General features: G+C 47.2%; 1 protein-coding gene across 2 annotated transcripts in view; it reads left to right on the top strand.

Annotated features, from left to right (window-relative positions):
• The window catches only part of LOC115089621 (phospholipase B1, membrane-associated-like), a 421,390-nt gene that overhangs the window by 228,564 nt on the left and 179,504 nt on the right, over positions 1 to 13,322 (top strand). The gene's annotated exons all lie outside the window — the stretch shown is intronic.

Below are 13,322 nucleotides of genomic sequence, written 5' to 3'. Positions count from 1 at the left end.
TGGAGGTAAGGGTGAACTTGATACACAGGAGCAGCATGGAGGTATGTGTGAAAGTGAGTGCAGGTAAAAGTGATCAGGATACTGGAGCTGGGTGCTGGTAAGGATGGACTCAGGATAGCGTGCAGGTAAGGGTGATAATGACTGTAGGTATGAGCAACTGGACTGAGGGAACCCGGGGAAACAAGACTGACAATAAATAGACAGACTAACCAGACAGCACTAACACTGAACACAAAAGCCCGAAGGCAACAGAGCAAGGCTGAATGCCCAAAGGCAACAGAGCAAGGCTGAATGCCCGAAGGCAACAGAGCAAGGCAGAAGCCCCAAGGCAACACAGCACGGCAGAGAGGAGGCTAGAGCAGGGAGCCCAAAGGAGCTCGATGCCGAAGCACTGAGGGATTGGGTCAGCAGGGTTATAAAGGAAGTCCGAACATAGAGCAGATGACTAGGACGGATTGGGCCAGCCAGGAGAGCATGCTCTTGAGGGACCTCTGGTGGAGAGGCGGCTGCACAGCAGTCATAGTCATAACACTACCCCCCTCTTTAAGGCCTCCTCCTCCTCCGGGGTCCCAACTCTGCGGGGGGTACTGAATGATGGCCCCTTCCTGGGATGGCGTAACAAGGTCAAACCCTTCCTGGGGTGGGGGGCAGGGTCAAAATCCTCTTGGGGAGGTGTGATGGATGCAACCCCTTCTCGGGGTAGCAGAACAGTCCCAGACCCCTCCTGGAGTGGCAAAACAGTCCCAAACCCCTCCTGGGGCGGGAGGGCAGGGTCAAACCCCTCTTGGGGTGATGTGGCGGATTCAGACACCTCCTGGGGCAACAGGGCAGGCTCAGACCCCTCCTGGGGCAGCAAGGCAGGCTCAGACCCCTCCTGGGGTGATGCGGCAGGCTCAGATCCCTCCTGGGGTGATGTGGCAGGCTCAGACAGCAGGGTAATAAAATCTGTTGTGGATTGTTCACCAGTTGTGGGAGTAGTTATGATGGTGCAAAAGGAGGATAAAGACTGGACAGCTGAGGACTTGGTAAATAGAGACAGATTCTTGAAGCTTAGATCATGGTTCCCTGGTTCTGAGGTGTGGACTTGCAGCTTATTGAAAGCACAGGCAGCTCTGGAACGTCCTGGGAAACAGGTCGTTAGTCGTGACTGACCTGCAGCTGTGGGAAGTAGAGCTCTGCTGGGCTTAATCAGCTCTCTCTGCTTTAGAAGATCTTGTTTCTGAGACTCTAGCATGGAAATCACAGGAGCATTCCTGACCAGGTGAGTTCTAGGGCTTTCTGGGAGATAAGTTGCTTTTATGTGCGAGGTTTTCTTCAACGTTTTATGAAGGGGATGTGCTGGGATTCTCTATCCACAAACTGCCAATAGTGGTAACTTTATTAGTTGGGCCAGAAGCAGAACACAGAGTAATTGAACTGGCTGAGGTTTCTAGTGAAACAGCTGGTCCGGTAGCTGCGCAACCAGGGCAAGGGTTGCCTGGAGGTAAAAGACTAAGGAAATAGGAACATTTCCACCATCCTGGTCTGGGAGAGTCACAATTCAAACATTCTTGGTAGACTGAAACATTCTTTTTGTGACAGTTACTGCATGCCCAGTGTTCCTGATCTGAGAGTTGACAGGCTAGACAGTTTTGATAACTGGGATAATTCAGGGTTTGGCAATGAGCACAGATATAAAACCTTTGAGACTGAGACATGTTGTGGGTTGTGGAAACAAAAGTTGACTCACCGGATGGGTATAAAGTCCTGTCTTTCTCTCTGGAGGTGGATGGCTTCGGCATACTGTTACGATTGGGCACCGGTTAAGTATAGTGAAAACCACCTGCAGGAGTGACTCAGGGTGGAGAGAAACAGGAGTAGCAATAAAACCTCTGATACTGGCTGGAGACGAATCTGGTGCAAGCAGGAGTGTGTAGAGCTGAGTACTGGCTGGAACTTATGGAGCTGAATGTTAACTGGAGGATACCTCTGGTGGTGAGGCAGCTGCACAGCAGCCATAGTCGTAACACCACCTCTCCTCACTGGGAGCTTGGCTGGGTCATTAGGTTCCTATCCACAGAGTTTTCAATCCAATGAGTTGCCAATGCAAAGTAACTTCAAGGGATGAAGTAAGATCAAGAAGACCCTTATGGATCTCCACAAGTAGGGGAGCAGGACAAAGGGCTGGGTGCTTGGGAAGACATTGGATCATGAAAAGGGATTTCTGCTATGCTAGAAACGGACCTCTGACATGGGAATCCTGGTTAAGCCGCAGGGAGAGATAGCAAATGTTGCTTACCGGTAACAGGTGTTCTCACAGGACAGCAGGATGTTAGCCCTCACATATGGGTGACATCATCAGGATGGAGCCCAATCACGGAAAACTTCTGTCAAAGTTTCCTGAACTTTGACTGGCCCCTACTGGGCTTGCCCAGCATGGCACTAACCCTGCAGCCAGCAGGAGTCCCCCTTCAGTCTTATTTGAAAGCTACAGGCAGTGCCGAAAAATAAAACAACAAAACATTACAAACCCAACACCGCGGGGCGGCGGGTGGGTTTCATGAGGACTTAACATTCTGCTGTCCTGTGAGAACGCCTGTTACAGGTAAGCAACATTTGCTTTCTCACAGGACAAGCAGGATGGTAGTCCTCACATATGGGTGAGTACCGAGCTGAGGATGTCCGAACATGCACCAAATGTACCCAACGGCGTGCAACAGGCACAACAACTGGGGTGGAATTTGGTAGAGGGCATCCTGAACCCCACCGGGCAGGTGGAAGGGTGTTGGTACGTCACGTTGGAAATAAGTTACGCAGGACAGACTGGCCGAAGATGGAATCTTGTCTTCCGGCCTTCTCCAAGCAATAGTGGGCTGTGAAAGTGTGGAGAGAACTCCATGTGGCAGCCCTGCAAATGTCAGGAAGCGGCACCGATCGTAGGTGTGCTACTGAAGTCGCCATGCCCTCACAGAGTGTGCTTTAACACGGTCTTGAAAAGGAATGCCTGCTTGCTGGTAGCAAAAGGATATGCAGTCCGTCAACCAGGAGAAGAGAGTCTGCTTACCCACAGTTTGCCCTAATTTGTTGGGATGGAAAGAGACAAATAACTGAGTGCTCTTCCTGTGGGCAACTGTACGGTCTAGGTAGAATGCTAGAGCCCGTTTACAGTCAAGGATATGCAGAGCCTGTTCCCCTGGATTGGAAAGGGGCCTGGGAAAGAAGGTAGGTAGTATGCTGGATTGATTTATGTGAAACTCCGAAACTACCTTAGGTAAGAACTTAGGGTGAGTGCAGAGTACCGCCCGGTCCTGCAGGAGTTTAGTGTACCTTTGTGCACCCCTTTGTGTTATTTGTTTAATATGCTCCTTGTTATACCTTTTGCTTAATTGTTAAGAACTTTGATATTGATGATTTTATTTTTGTAATCTCTTAGCCTCAGGTACAAAAATTTTAGATTGTAAGCCCTTTTAGGGGATAGTGAATTACCTATTGAACCTTATTGTAAACCGATGTGATATCTCTTTTTGAAATGAACATCGGTATATAAAAATCATAAATAAATAAATAAATAAATACATAGTGTAAGGCGGATAGGTAACTAGGGCCTGTAACTCACTAACCCTGCGAGCTGAAGTGATAGCCAAAAGGAAAATCACTTTCCATGTGAGATATTTTAGGTCACAGGAGTGAAGAGGCTCGAATGGTGGTTTCCTGAGCCGACCGAGAACCAGATTAAGGTCCCAAGAAGGGGCCGGAGGATGTAAAGGTGGCTTGATATGGAGCAAGCCCTTTTTTTTTTTTGTAACTTATTTTTATTAAATTTTAGGAACATATAACAAAACATACAATAAATCACGATTGTACAGTTAGGGACACAAAGTTGACCATTTGGTCAGAGTACACTGTAACTCACAATTAGCCCACATGTAGTCAAAAGCGTCCTAGCACCCAAATTGGAAAGGAAAGGACAGGTACAATCTTCAAAACAGAAGTAAGGGTAGCTCCAAAATATATTCAAGATTCAGGAGAAAATCCCCAGTATGGGCTATGCAGCTAGGCAAAGCATACCCCACTCCTCCGTAGTTCCCAGTGAGAACCTGCAAACTCGTCCTCACCTAATAGAACCGCAGAACAATTGAATAGTAGAACACTTGAACAATAGAACAACCGATAAACTGTTCCCCCTACCTCCCCCCCTTCCCTCCCTCCCCCCCGCAAGAAACTGTGTGAGTGCAATATGAGTGCAATATGGCGTGAGAGTGAAATATGAAGTGAGAGTGAGCATACAGACCATGGGTAAGCAAGTCAAGAATTAGAAATTGAGGCAGGAGGATAGGGTTAGGAACCACCCCCCCGAAAGTTCATCAACCCAGGGCTTGGGATCACGTTCTAGGACCCAGATCCCTCTCAAGTGATTGTGGAGGGTTGTAAATATGTCTCTAGAGGATTCCAAACATTTCCCATAAATTTCATTTTTGTATCTGAAGCCTCCTGCATACAGAGATGTTCTAATGTAAACAATTTAATCAGACTCTTAAACCACAGTTCATGTTGAGGGGCTGCGTCCGATGTCCAACAGGCCAGGATGGCCTTCTTGCCCGTCAGGCTCACCCTACGAATAAACTGCAGCCCTGATTTTCCCAAACCTGGTATAGGGCTTCTATCAACACCAAATAGCCAAAGAAGTGGGTCAACAGGGAGATTCAACGAGAGTAGGGAACCACAGGTTGCAATAAGCTCCCTCCAAAAAAGCAGGATTACATTACAAGTCCAAAATTGATGGACATAAGTTCCTGTCTCCTTGTTACACTTTGGACAGACCGACGAGTCCGTTATATGAGCCATAAAAGCTCTGTCAGAGGCTACATAATAACGTCGTAAAAACTTAAATTGAATCTCCCTGTATATGACACTCCCCGACCAGTCGGGCAACCGTTCATAACATTTTGCATATTCCTGGCAAGTGAGCGTGAACTCAGTCCATTTGGACCACTGCCGCCAACTCTGAAATGTGGTGTCGATCGGAAAATGCAATAAGAATGATTGAGAAAAAGCTGCCACTGTGTTCCTTTGTGGTTTATGTATGGGGAGAACTTTGTGTACCACCTCAAAGGATATAGATCCCCCTGGTAGCAGCTTGTGCTTCTGACAAAAACCGCAGAGTTGCCTATAAGCAAAATGGTCTAGAGGGGATAAACTATAAAGTTGTTGCAATTCAGGGAAAGAATAAAGTTGGTTTTTTTCCATAGAGATGCATTGATATAACCATCTCAACCCCTTCTCCTTCCACTTGTGGAATGAGGAGGGAGTCATTGCTGGCATAAACAAAGGGTTACCGCATATCGGTAAAAATAGAGTGAGCCTCGAGGGCAATCGTGCCAGTCTGCATATGTAAGCCCAAGCCTGACGGCAGGCCCTCAAGAATGGTTGTGTCCCAAGCCCTGATGGTAAGTGCTTTCTGGGAAGTTGAAGTAATGGGTTTAAAGTTTGCTGGTTCCACCATGAGCAGAGCAGCTGGAGGGGGGTATAATGTGATGTGTCTCCTAACATGTCTTTTACATTGCGTAATAAGCAGGCTAAGTTGTATCTACGCAGATTAGGACAACCCAGGCCCCCTTTTTGTATGGGTTGTGTGAGGATAGTGAACGAAAGACGAGCCTTGCGCCCATTCCATATAAACTTCCTAAATAAGGCGTTTATCCCCTTACACTCCTTACCCGTTAACCATAATGGGGACATCTGCAGGACATAAAGCCATCTAGGCAGAATCATCATTTTGATTAGCTGAATACGTCCAGATAGTGATAAAGGAAGCCCCTGCCATTTCTTTAGTAGTAAGGACGTCTGTTCCATAAGTGGGTCTATATTTAATCTATGAAAATCTCGCACATCTGAAGATATCCGTATACCTAGGTATTTCATGGTGGCTGTCGCCCATTTAAGGGGGAAAGGACCCTGCCAATTTGGTTGAACTCGACTCCCAACGTCTAGGGCCTCTGACTTGTCCTTATTGATCCTTAGCCCGGCAAATTCACCATAGTGCTCCAGCATAGTCAACAGAGGATTTAGAGACTGTTGTGGATTTGTGAGATAGATCAATATGTCGTCCGCAAATGCGGCAATTGAGAACACCTGGGAACCCTTCCCATAACCACGAAGGAGCGATGAAGAAGCAATTTTTCTTAGAAGGGGATCAATAGCCAAAATGTACAGGAGTGGGGACAGAGGGCATCCCTGCCTCACACCTCTCTGAATGAGCACCTCCCCGGACTTGGAACCGTTAGCTGTAATGTGGGATTTGGGTTGGGCATACAACATATGGAGATAGGCCAAGAAATTCCCTTCAAAACCATATCTCTGCAGAACCGAGAAAAGATACGGCCAGGAGACACGATCAAAGGCCTTTTCGGAATCTAGGCCTATCACTAAAGCTGGTGTGTCTTGAGCAAGGGATGATGCCATGGCAGTCAACAATTTAATGATATGCGTACAAGCTGGCCTATTTTTAACGAACCCAACCTGATGGACTGAGATGAGATGTGGCAATAATAAGTTTAATCTGTTGGCTAAAATCTTCGCAAATAACTTTAAGTCACAATTTAACAGTGATATTGGGCGATAAGAGGCTGGATAGAGCGGGTCTTTGCCTGGTTTGGGGAGAACAGTAATATAGGCAGTATTGAAGTGACTAGGGAACCCCCCTCTAGTGATGGCGTCATTATAGAAATCTGTCAGGTGATCAACAAGTTGGTTTTGTAAGACTTTATAGAAATCAAAAGAGAAGCCATCTGGACCAGGCGCCTTCCCCCTTTTGCTTGTGGAAATGGCATTCAGGACTTCTAAAGGTATAATGGGTCTGTTAATAAACGATAATTGAGCCTTGGTCAGACTAGGTAAAGAAAGATCCTCGAAAAAGGAATCCTCTTCTCTCGCCCCTCCCGTCACATCATCAGTGTAAAGCTGTGCATAGAATTGGCGGAACACTTCACAGATATCTGTGCGAGTGGTAACCTTAGTGCCCGATCGCGTTTTCATGGCCGGTATGAAAGTTTTTCCCCTATGGGCCCTTACGAGATTAGCAAGGTGTTTCCCCGCCTTATTACCATAGCGGAAGAAGTTCCGCTCCGCAACCTGAAACGCCCTCTGTGCCCTCTGGTGTAAGACATTATTCAAATCCCGAAGAATTGCAAAGTATTTCTTTTGGGTTATTGGAGTATGGTTGAGAACCAAGTCCCGCTTCAGGATACCCAATTTGGCTTCTAGTTCCAGAATTTGTTTACTAAGATTCCTCGAGCGTGCTGCCACAAATGAGATGACCTCGCCTCTTAAAACGGCCTTTGCCGTTTCCCAAAATAACTCTGGGTTCGATGTGTGCTGAGAATTATTATGGGCAAACTCCGACCATTTTCTTTGCAAAAAGGTCTTAAAAGACAAATCGGAGCTAAGAAAACCTGGGAATCTCCACAACCTCTCTCCCCTGTCACAAACCTGGAAACATACATCCACCCAAATCATTGCATGGTCAGACGCCCCCTGCGGCCCAATCACCGCCTCTACTACCAGATGGAGCCCCTCTCTAGGCACTAGTATGTAATCGATACGTGAGAGTGTGGCATGGGCCCTAGAGATGTGTGTATAGTCTTTCTCTGTCGGATGGAGCGTGCGCCAAGCATCCAAGAGAGAAAATTCTGAACACAAGAAAGGAACTCCCTTCCCCCATCTACTTGGGACCCCGGATCCTTGGGGAGTCTTATCAATACTCGGGTCAGCCGGTAAGTTGAAGTCTCCTGCCAGAAACACGTATCCCTTCGCATGTTCAACCAGCTGCTCCAAAACATATGTGAAAAAAGAGTGAGAGTAAGCATTTGGCGCATAGATGCTACACACCGACACTTCCTGACCATTAAGAAAACCAGTCACCAAAATAAATCTGCCATCCTCATCTTTTACTATATTAGCAGCTGTAAAGGAGGCAGTTTTATTGACCAGTATGGCTACACCCCCTTTTTTCTTCAGCGCAGGGTTATAATAACATTCTCCCACCCAGTCCCGTTTGAGTTTGCCGCTCTCTAGGGCCGTGAGGTGAGTTTCCTGGAGACAGGCAACTGTAGGTTTGTGAGATTTAAGCCGTTGAAGTATTTTATATCGTTTAACTGGGGATCCCAGCCCATTTACATTCCAAGAGATTATTCTGGTATTATCCATCATCAGGCGGGAGTGGCTGATATGAGATAGGAAGAATAAACCATACTATTACGCCAGTGGAGTGGAGTCTCCCCGCACGTCCATGAGACAAAGTGATATGTGAATTCCCCACAACCCTATATCCAAATGAGAGAGATTCTAAAAGAAACCCACCCTGAGCCATATAATGTAGATCAAGCATGCCTCTCCATCCCCCACACTCTTCACCCACACACTTCAGAAAAATGCTTTGATAAAGAAACCACAATAACCACACACAGAATCCCCCATTCCCCCCTCTCTCCCTCCCTTTCCCAAACCACCCTTCTTTACCCCCCCATCCCACAACCCCATAAAAACCCAAAAAACCAAAACAACACTCCAAAGTCCTTACTACCTTCCCCATCCTCGGGTAGGTAGTGTTCCTCATGTATGTATCCCCTTGAAAACGGGGAAGAGATCACTTCTGCATGTGTTCAGGTGCCCCTTTCCGACCCCCCTCCCTAACCGCAGCACAAATATAAAAGTATAAAATTGTATGCCATAAAATATTAATATTAATAATAATATTAAAAAAAAAGAGAACAAAACAATGAAAGCAAGTACCAATGCCCCATGGGCTCCCCCAAGATGGCATATTACCGCATATGCATCATGAAAAAGTAAAAAGGAAAAAGTAGCTGTGCTGTAAGTTCGCCCCAAGTGTACATAAAGAAAGGAAAGTAAAAGTGAGAAAACAAAACAGACTTTTGCTGCCCGGATCTCTGTGGGTTCCGTTCATGAAGTCCGAAAATCCAATAGTACTGCATGCCTCAGTCAGTTGTTCCTCGTGTCGAAAGGAGTCCAAGCGGTGTAACCGGAAACAACTGTAAATGAAAGCCACTACTTCGCTGGCTGCTCCTCTTCAGGATTCAGTCTGCCACGCGGCTATGGGGAAAGAAAAATGAAGCCTGGCAGTTCGCCTTCAAGCCTCCAAAATGGCCGCCGAGTACTTTGCTTCCCTAATGCAGGTTGGTTGTCAAAAATTTCTGAGCTTCCTCCGGTGACTCGAAGAAGGAGATCTTGTTTTCATGCCAAATTTTTAATCGGGCAGGGAACTGTAACGTAAATCTGACCTGTTTTTCAAATAGGGTAGAACAGATGGGGGAGAAACCCCTTCTGAGCCCAGATACTTTCGCTGAGTAGTCTTGAAATAAACGAATCTTAGCGCCATCATAAGCCAAATCCGGGACTTTACGGTATGCTTGCAGCAGAAGTTGTTTGTGGGCAAAGTTAAGTACTTTTAGGATTACCATCCGCGGTCTGCTATCCCCGTCTTTACGTTGGCCTAGCCTATGCGCTCTTTCTATTCGAAAAGCTGGGGCGAGCTCCGGGAGATGAAGGGCCTCAGGTAACCAGCTCTCCAGAAAATTACCCAAGTTACTTTCCACCAGGGATTCCGGTAGCCCCATGACTCGAATGTTGGATCTTCGTGCCCTATTTTCTAGATCTTCTAATTTAGAGGAGTGCGCTTCCACAAGTTTTTCCAGAGTTGCGATTTTGCCCGTGAGCGCAAGTGTGTCGTCCTCCACGAGATTCACCCTGCCTTCCAAGCGCTCAAAGCGAGGGTTTATTTCATCTAGCACGGATTTCACATCCGCGATCTGTGTAGAAATGGCACCAAGTCTAGAATCTAGGGCCTCCATCAAGATCGCCTTGAAGTTTTCCGTGAGGTCCGGCTCTGGGCCCCTCACCACTGTGGTCGACGGAGCCGCCGCCATTTTAGGATCCCCCGCACCTGCCTTGTCCTTGTCTCGTCTCCCTGAGCGCATCGGCATACCCGCAGGTGAGCGCTGCATATAGTTGGTGATAGACATAAAAGAGTTTAGCAAGCAAGAAAATGCTGATTAGGAGGGGTTTTTGTGCCGGTTTAGTAGCAGGCTATACTTAGAACGGATCGAGGCACCCGGAGCTCTCCTGTACACAACCGCCTCCGCTCACCACATCACGTGATCTCCGCAAGCCCTTTAAAAAGCGTGTTACGAGGGGTTGTACTGATATAGGAACATCCCCGACACCTTTATGGAAGGCAGCTAACGCACTGACATGTTTCTGATGGAAGAGGTCTTTAGATCTGATTCCGACAAATGCCGGAGATAATCCAAAAACCTTGGGATTGCCCAGGAAAAGGGATCAAGGAACTGCGAGGTGCACCATGATGTGTACCTTTTCCATTTATAGGAATAAGATGTTCTTGTGGAAGGCTTCCGTGAAGCAATCAGGACACGAGAAAACGAATCTGAAAGGTTAAGTGGTTGAAGGATTTACCTTTCAACATCCATGCCATCAAAGACAAGGCCTGAAGATTGGGATGGCGTAGGCATCCGTTGTTTTGAGTGATCAGATGTGGGTCCGTTCCCAAGGGAATGTGCCTGTGGATGGAGAGATCCTGAAGTATTGGAAACCACACTTGGCGTGGCCAGTGAGGTGCTATCAGGATCATGGTTCCCTTGTCCTGACGTAGCTTCACGAGAGTCTTTGAGAAAAGAGGAAGTGGAGGGAATGCATAGAGCAGACTGGTTGCCCACGAGAGGGAGAATGCATCTCTGGGCGGAGAGCGCTCGCTCCGAATGAGGGAGCAGAAATTGTCGACTTTGTGGTTCTGAGGGGACGCAAAGAGGTCTGTCTGGGGATAACCCCATTGTTGGAAGATAAAGTTTGCTACCGAAGGGTTGAGAGACCACTCGTGCGGTTGGAAGTCGCGACTCAGTTTGTCTGCCAAGACATTGTCCACTCCCGGCAAGTAGGTGGCCCTGAGGTACATTGAGTGGGAGAGCGCTTCCACACAGAAAGAAGGAGCCTGTGCCTCCCTGCTTGTTGATGTACCACATGGCCACCTGGTTGTCCGTCTGAATCTGGATGACGTGATTTGATAGGCGTTCCTGAAAAGTTCTGAGAGCATATCGCATTGCTCGACGTTCTAGGCAGTTTATTTGATGTTTGGCTTCCTCTGGAGACCAAGACCCTTGTCTCTGTATATTGTCCACGTGGGCTCCCCACCCGAGGTTGGAAGCGTCGGTGGTGAGAATGAGTTGAGGATCTGGCACTTGAAAGGGCAGTCTCTGGAAGAGATTGTTCTGATCTTTCCACCAGGCGAGAGACAGACGGAGTGAGTCAGTGATGTGGACAATGGTGGACAGCTTGAATCCATTGTGATCTCAGAGTCCAGTGCATGAGCCTCATGGCCAAGCGGGCCAATGGTGTGACATGGACTGAGGACACCATGTGTCCCATAAGGATGAGGAATTGGCGAACTGTTGCTGTATGTTGAGACTGCAGATGGTGAGCGAGAGACATGAGTGTTAGCGCTCGTTGTTGAGGTAGAAAGGCTTTTGCCTGTAAGGTGTCCAAGTCTGCCCCAATGAACGACAAGGTTTGAGATGGCATTAAATAGGATTTTCCATAATTGACGAGAAATCCTAGAGAAATTAGAGTGTGTAGGGTCAAATCGAGGGACGACCGAGCGGCCTGCTGGGTTGGAGCCCTGATTAACCAGTCGTCCAGATAGGGGTAGACGTGAACATCTTGTTTCCTGAGGAAAGCTGCGACAACCACGAGGCATTTGGTGAAGACTCGTGGTGCAGACGCTAGGCCGAATGGAAGCACTCTGTATTGATAGTGCTTTGGGCCTACTAAAAACCTGAGGTATTTGCGATGAGTAGGAGTTATCGCAATGTGTGTGTATGCGTCCTGGAGGTCCAGAGAGCAGAGCCAGTCTCCTCTTTGTAGAAGAGGTAGAAGCGACCCTAAGGTTACCATCTTGAACTTTTCCCGCTGGAAGTACCGGGAATAGAACCCTAGGCCTTGCTGCGAGAGTGGGACCGGTTCTATTCCTTTTGACTGGAGAAGGAGGGAAACCTCCTGATCCAGAAGGATAGATTGGTCGGATGTCTCTCACGTCCGCAGAGGTGGTGAGTCCGGTGGCAGAGTGAAAAAGTTCAGGTGGTAAACCTGAGCAATGATTGCTAGCACCCATTGGTCGGTTGTAATTGATTGCCACGTGTTGTAAAAGTGGCATAATCGACCTCATACTGGTTTGCTTGCCAGAGGAATAAGGCTGCTGCTCTCCAAGTGGAAGTCAAAAACCTGAAGCAGGCCCCGGCTGGGGAGCTGCTTGTGATTTTTGCTTTTGCGCTTGGTGAGGCTGAGTCTTTTGATAAGGTCTCATAGTTCGGGACCTTGCTGGTGGAGGATAGGCCTTCCTCGGATGGTAGAATGACTTCTTAGAGTCCTTCCTGAAGGGCTGTCTTAAGGAGAAGTCGGAAGGCATTGATGAAAGCTGTTTAAGGGTCTCATGATGGTCCTTTAATTCAGCCACCATTCGCTGGATCTGTTCACCGAACAGATTGTCTCCTACACATGGTAGGTCAGATAGCCGTTCTTGTACTTCTGGGCAAAGGTCAGAAGATTTGAGCCGGGCCCATCGTCTTGCCGAAAAAGCAGCTGCAGACACTCTAGTAGAGGTGTCGAAGAAAGCAAAAATCCCGACAGTGAGTTTCCAATAATTAGAAAAGTAGTCCAAGTGCCTGTAACTAAAAACTCACCTGAGCTAAAAAATTCTAACTTATCCCTATCAATTAAAAAGCAGAATGAAAATACAAACAAAAAACAAACTTTGAAATGTTTGTATGCTAATGCCAGAGGTCTAAGAAGTAAGATGGGAAAATTAGAATGTATAGCAGTAAATGATGACATAGACTTAATAGGCATCTCAGAGACATGGTGGAAAGAGGATAACCAATGGGACAGTGCTATACCGGGGTACAAATTATATCGCAATGACAGAGAGGAGCACTCGGGAGGAGGTGTGGCGCTTTATGTCCGGGATGGCATAGAGTCCAACAGGATAAACATCCTGCATGAGACTAAATACAAAATTGAATCTTTACGGGTAGAAATCCCTTGTGTGTCGGGGAAGACTATAGTGATAGGGGTATACTACCGTCCACCTGGTCAAGATGGTGAGACGGACAGTGAAATGCTAAGAGAAAGTAGGGAAGCTAACCAAATTGATAGTGCAGTAATAATGGGAGACTTCAATTACACAACTATTAACACGAAGAGTCAAAAATTATCCACCAAACTTGAGAAGACCAGTTGGTGTCTTGATTAAAAAGTTA

Source organism: Rhinatrema bivittatum, chromosome 4 (assembly GCF_901001135.1).
Source record: "Rhinatrema bivittatum chromosome 4, aRhiBiv1.1, whole genome shotgun sequence".
Lineage (NCBI taxonomy): Eukaryota > Metazoa > Chordata > Amphibia > Gymnophiona > Rhinatrematidae > Rhinatrema > Rhinatrema bivittatum.
This window is presented reverse-complemented; position numbering and strand designations above follow the sequence as displayed.